We start from the raw sequence: 6,847 nt of genomic DNA, 5'->3' as shown, positions 1-6,847 counted from the left end.
GCTTGACTAAAAATCTTTGCAAAAATTGACTATAATTCTATACAAGAAACACTTAACAAGGGTAAAAGGAGAAACAGAATCCGTTAGTTGCCTCTTACGACATGCTGGGGAACATCGGGTAAATTCTTCCCCCTAACCCGCGGGGGGTAACTATATTATTATCCCTCAATATATCAACATTAACAGCCTGGGGGGTCTCTGTGCACAGTGGGGTGTTGCAATGATTTAATTTCACAAAAGCCACCGCGGTAGCCGGCACGGTTGGCCTAGTGGTAAGGCGTCCGCCCCGTGATCGGGAGTTCGTGGGTTCGAACCCCGCCCGGGTCATGCCTAAGACTTTAAAATTGGCAATCTAGTGGCTGCTCCGCACGGCGTGTCTGGCATTAAGGGGTTAGTGCTAGGACTGGTTGGTCCGGTGTCAGAATAATGTGACTGGGTGAGATATGAAGCCTGTGCTGCGACTTCTGTCTTGTGTGTGGCGCACGTTAAATGTCAAAGCAGCATCGCCCTGATATGGCCCTTCGTGGTCGGCTGGGCGTTAAGCAAACAAACAAACCGCGGTAGCCCTTTTAGAAATCAATTCATAAAAAAAAACCCAACTCCCCACAACTAGCATCAGTGTAAATGTGGCCAGGCTTGAGATGGAGAGCCGAACTACACGACTGTCAGTGTGTTTTCACAAGAAGGAGTGTGCCTTTAACATTATTTACTGAAACCAGTGATGAGACTTCTCAGTATTTATACTGAATTCCGTATTTTTGAAGGTCCCAGGGGTCATTCTCGAGATTCGTGCAAATTCGTTGAGAAAATAGTAGGGTATATAATTATAGATGTTATAAGGTACGCGTCAAATGGAAAGAAGGCACTGACATTGCATGTGACAACTGTAAAGCATGTGACCAAAGTGAAAGACCAGCTTACCAACCAGTCAGTTGGCTCATTTGGCTCCATGGTAAGACAATCTCTCTCTCTCTCTCTCTCTCTCTCTCTCTCTCTCTCTCTCTCTCTCTCTCTCTCTCTCTCTCTCTCTCTCTCTCTCTCTCAAATTCTCTCTCTCTCTCTTTCTCTCTCTCTCTCTCTTTCTCTCTCTCTCTCTCTCTCAAATTCTCTCTCTCTCTTTCTCTCTCTCTCTCTCTCAAATTCTCTCTCTCTCTCTTTCTCTCTCTCTCTCTCTCAGACTCTCTCAGACTCTCTCTCTCTCTCTCTGTTTCTCTCTCATATTTTATTTTTGTTTCTTTTCAGTTTCATTATCGTCTATTTTTCTGCACTGTTTTAATGTTGTTGTTGTTGGGGGGTTGGGTAGGGTGGATTTTTTTTCTCCGAATTTTAAATTAAGGTATGTTTTAACGGTTTTTATTGCATTTTGTTGTTTTTAGTAAATTTTTTATGATTTCAGTATTTTTCAACTTTCTGTGGCCTCATGTCTGTGAAACTGTAATGGGCTGTGATACACAAGTGTATAAGGTACTAGATGAATACCCGCTTCGCCGGGTACGGCTTCGCCGGGAAGAAGTTGAGCCGAATACCCGGCTGCGCCGGGGACCCGGCTTTGCCGGGTGTACGCCTGCTTTGCCGGCGCACCGCACGAAGGAAGGGAGATAAACGCGCAAAACACTGGAGAAGAGTAAAAATAGTATAACGGGAATATGGATTGAGCGTTGTCGACAGTGACCTTCTAGAAATAGAAACGGGAATATGGAATGACGCCACACGAAGGAAGGGAGATAAACGCTGAAAACACTGGAGAAGATAAGGAAGAGTTACTGGGAATGGATCCAGAGAAAAACCAAAATAGGTTCAGCGCTGCGCGCTGAGAGCACGTATTGAAATATCTCATCGAGCAGGTTGTGTCCGGGGTCTACCTGAATATGCCCACCAAATTTGAAACAGATCCATCGAGAACCTTGGGCGTGCATCGCGGACACACACACACAGACAAAAGTCGTATATATATATATATATGCCGTTGATTCAATCCCTCCCTATATCTGATGATACTATGCATGAGAATGCATGCATGCATATATCTGAATAATGTATACGCCCTCACTATATTATGATGACTTTTCTTGTGGGATAGGAAGGGGGAGGGGGGGGAAGGGGGGGGGGGTCACAAGGCAATTATTATTTTTTTTATCAAATTATTGAGAATATACATGAAAGCTGTGATCGATACAGAATAAGAGAGATATATAGGGAGGATAAAAAAGAAAAAAAGGGCGAAAAAGAAAGAGAGAAATAATAATGCTTTTAGGAAGGGTGGGTGTACATTTTGATAACTCAATTTGTAAAATAAATGACTAAGAATACTACACATTTACGTTGATCTATACAGATTGCGAAAAATATAACACAGACACACAGAAAGAAAGAAAGAAAGAAAGAAAGAATCACACAAAACAAACAAGCAAAAAAATAAAAAAAATAAACCAAACAAAAACAAACAAACAATGGGGGAGGGGGGGGGGGGTCAAGAAATAAAAAAAAACTAGCAGAACAAAAATGGACAGCAGAAAGCACCAACAACAGCAGTTTTTCATTCCCGCATACAACACAGCACACCTGACAAGTCAAACGCTGTCCGTAAACACACACGCACGTGAAAACCGTACAGCGTTTTTCGCACACAGTGCTGCAAGGCACAGCGTCGGCCCGACACAGTCACACAAAAAGTATGGCAAGCCGCCGCTGATCAAGATTCTGATACCCAATAAATCCTTCGCCCAGATAAACTCAGCTGCTAGGCCCCACCAATTTAAGACCCCAGCGTCTCAAGACAGCTTTCAACGTTTGATTTTCTTCCGCCAAATTTGTGAGTTGTCACGCTTCTGGAGGCTGAGAGATTTGGGGCGGTAACGTTTACGCTATTATAATATACCGAGTGGCGTACGGCTTGTTGGTTTATCAGACAGATTAAGTGGGTGTTCAAGGGGTGGTTGTGGTATGGTACATTATGAGCCGACTCTTAATTGTTTCTTCTTATACCTGCTAACATGTCGGACTTTTATTTAAATGACAGTCAGTGTCAGCGTGCGTGGCAGTTCCCCCATTTTGTTTGATTCAACCAGGTACTTATATAATACATTACTAACATTCAAGAATCAACAACAAGCCATAAGGTTATAATGTTAATCTTAAAAAAGACACATATAACTGTTTTTTGGGGGTTTTCTTTTTTTTTATTGCGAGACTAATTCAAACTGCTCTTAAAAAGCAATACACATTTTCAGATGGTTACCAAAATATGTATCTTTTACGCTGGCAAAGCGTAGCCGGTTATTGCTGTTGCTGTTATACACAGCATATACTATAAGGATAAAAATGGAGCACAACAAGCTAAACTTTATATATACGTGCTCAAAATTTAGAACAACTGAATATTTCATATTTTGTACATCTAGTGTTTAAAATAAAAGTGTTGTTGTTGTGAATTATCTGTCAGCTACAGCAATGATAGCGGGACATTTGGCTAGTTGCAACGTTAGTGACTTTCCTGAAAAAAATGACGATTATAGCAAACTACTTCTTCTGGTTTTCAGTACATGTCTGTGCATTTATTCATTTTCTCCTAGCGTGTTTATGGTGTGTTTTTGTTTTGTTTTGTTTTTGTTGATAGTGATTTTTTTTAAATCCGATGTGTGTTGCAACAGCTCTGGTAATGAATAGATAATGATAATCTACTCAGCCATCAAAGTCAGTTGTTACAAGCTGTGAAAAAGTGAAACCGCCCGGTGCGTTACATTACGCCAAGTAACAACTGATACCCGAAAACGCTGATGAATATCCTTGATCTCACATCTTTCTGGCAACGGTTGCAATGTGTTGTCAGCCGCATTCTGAAAACACGCACACACACACACACACACACACACACACACACACACACACACACACACACACACACACACACACACACACACACACACACACACACACACAAACACACACACAAACACACACACACACACACACAAATACACACAGAGTCAGTCGGTTTTTCTTAAATTTTCCCTTGGCTTCCGCCCCATCAATCTCAGCTTCAACGCACTTCACAGTACGCTCTGTCGCGAAGGCGGAGTCACGGCGAGTCATCGGCACCATCAGGACTATTGGCCCGTGACGTCTCCCCAGTCTTAACGCTAAGCCCCGCCCACTCCACCCTCACCCAATCCACGCGGGGTGGGATGCGGTCGCAGACAGCCGGGGTCGCACTACTCCCCCTACGCACCGCAACCTTACCGCCGCGGCGCGAGGCGAGTGATTGACAGCCGACCAATTGTTGAAGCATCCCGCTCCGCGCAGCACGGGCCAATCACAGGCAAGATCTCGCTAGGCCGCGCCGCCATTATGTCAGTATCAACAATGTAATACGCTCCATGATTGGCCATTAATTCGTTTGTCGCGCCGTAAGTGTCTGGACCGGGGAGCCGACTGGCGCCAGCGTTTGGCGAGGAAAGCAGAGTACCGAATAGGCGCCGAGCACGCACTGAGCTGAGCTGGCGAAGAATCCTGCCGCGATACTATACTGACAGCCACTCAGTCGCTCGCTGTGAGAAACGGAGAGTCGCCACGCAAACAATTCCTAGAGGGTACTCCTATACTACTACTACCACCACCCCTCTCTCATCACACTTCATTCTCTCGCTGTTTGCTCTCGGCTGGCGTGTATTCTGCTGACTACTACTCTGTACTGCTGGCAGCGGAGCAAGACTGATTGAAAACCGCGTGGTGGTGGTACTATTACTACTTACCACTGACAATCGCTTGGAGTTTGTGGATGTGTGTGTAGTAACAGACAGTGCCAGACACCCACCGTCTTCTACCACCGCCCAGCCCTGAGCGGCTTATCCCGAGCTGTTGTTATCTTGCGGTGCCAGTGTGGTTCCTGACCGTTTGAGGAAGTGGTCGTCTTTGGTGATCAGGTCTTTTGCTGAGGATGCGACTTGCAATCTTGTCTCATCATTCACACTGTCAGTGAAACACACCAAGTCAACTTTACGCGACATTGCGGCATCAGTTTCTGATTTTGAACTGATTTTGAAACCAGTGACTGTATGAGGACATTTTTGTCGCATCAATGTCATTTTTTTTTAAACTGAGTCTTCTGTGAAATTCGAAACAGAAAGCCTGACTTTTTAGTTTCTGGAAACGGACTTTTCCAAGCGTTCTGAAATCAGTGACATTTCTTCATCCGTTGACCTGGATGGATACACAAAGATGGTGATGCAGAGAGGAGGAGGAGGAGGAGTTGATACCTTATCATCGTCGTTGTCGTCATCATCATCGTCGCTCAAGTGTTAGCAGGTTCGTAGATGTGCGTGATGTGAAATGGAAAGAAGTTAGTTTCAGTGTTGAAACTGACCACACTATTGCGAAAAAATAAACGTTTAAAATTATTGAGATGTGGAATCGTTAGGTCCGGAGTCATTAATATTCAAAGACGATGACATCAAAAGTATAATCTGCTTTATCCAAGTTGTTGTTCGGTCTGTCATTGGTATTGCTTGTTGTAATATCTGTCAATCACATATTGCATTGGTTTTGATCATTTAACGTCACATGTTAATACAACATGCTGACAGTGTACTATCAACAGGCAAATAATACAAACAAATTTTAAATAATGAGGGTAATTTGTGATAAAAATGCGTATTTTTTTCTAAAGCGTTTTGTTCAGCATACAGGATACTTTGAGCAGTTGTCATTATTTAGGTCATTATTTACTGTATTGCTGACGCACACAATAATATTTGAATCGAGAGAAAACCCGGCTTTGGCGTCTTGTAACTTCGGTGTAATTTAGATTTTTGTGCAGTAATTTTGTTGTTGTCCTTGTATTTGATGACATGCAGTATGAATGATAATAATAATAATAATAATAATAATAATAATAATAAGAATAATAAGAATAATAAGAATAATAAGAATAATAAGAATACATTGTCCTTTATTAGAAACCTTCAATTGAAACACAGGAAAAGAATCAAGGGGAAAAACAAAAGAAACGGAAAGAGTATATAATGCGCTTCGTATCAATAGTGTAAATGATAATAAAATAAAAATGAACAACAGAATCAATTTCAGCAAAGCATCAAATAAACACGAGTGTATTACTTATTTTAATTTTAAAGAATAACTCTACTACAAAATAATAGTCATAACAACGTAGCTCAGATTGTTTGACGACTAATGGGGCAGCAGATCTGAACCTGTTAATATACTTCGAATAAAATAATATACATATATGAATAAATGAAAGTATAACTAACTAACTAACTAACTAACTAACTAACTAACTAACTAACTAACTAACTAACTAACTAACTAACTAACTAACTAATTTTACTTGTCTCTTAATATGGAAACTACACTGATTCAAAACCCAGTATAGTACACTGCATGCAGTACATACTATGCATATAAAACAAAAGTCCGGCCTTATGCAAACATAAACTTGTATCTTCCTGCGCATAACATCCGTTTCTTTATTCAATTCACCCTAGCCTTTCTTCAAATCCTTCTCTCTTAGAAGTGTTTGATTCGAGGAAAAATATTCTTCCGTTTGCTGTTTTCCTATTACCATCGAACATTTGACAAGCATGTTTTTCCGTTTGCAATTCTCTCGTTCATAGTATATCCGTTTCCCGTATTGTCACATGCGCACTGTAGTTCAAACACGGACGTTCACTGACCCCTAAACTCAAACGGAACCACGAAGAAATCACGAAATTTAGTCGTGCCAGATCGTACGACTTTCAAATGCTCGAGAGTTCGTCGTGCGCCGCTGTGCAGCATATCGCAACAAACATTTCCGCTTGCAATTAGAAATGTGACGCGGATAAGTAGT

General features: G+C 41.8%; 1 protein-coding gene across 1 annotated transcript in view; it reads left to right on the top strand.

Moving 5' to 3' along the window:
* The first annotated feature begins 4,500 nt into the window (after positions 1-4,500).
* Positions 4,501-6,847, top strand: part of LOC138965618 (GATA-binding factor 2-like) — a 68,695-nt gene continuing 66,348 nt past the window's right edge. Inside the window, exon 1 of the mRNA XM_070337796.1 lies at positions 4,501-5,304. The gene's annotated coding sequence lies outside the window, so the exon portion shown is untranslated. The remainder of the gene's footprint in view (positions 5,305-6,847) is intronic.

The sequence above is a fragment of the Littorina saxatilis genome, linkage group LG4 (assembly GCF_037325665.1).
Source record: "Littorina saxatilis isolate snail1 linkage group LG4, US_GU_Lsax_2.0, whole genome shotgun sequence".
Lineage (NCBI taxonomy): Eukaryota > Metazoa > Mollusca > Gastropoda > Littorinimorpha > Littorinidae > Littorina > Littorina saxatilis.
Note: the sequence above shows the minus strand (reverse complement) of the source record. Positions and strands in the feature narration are given on the sequence as shown.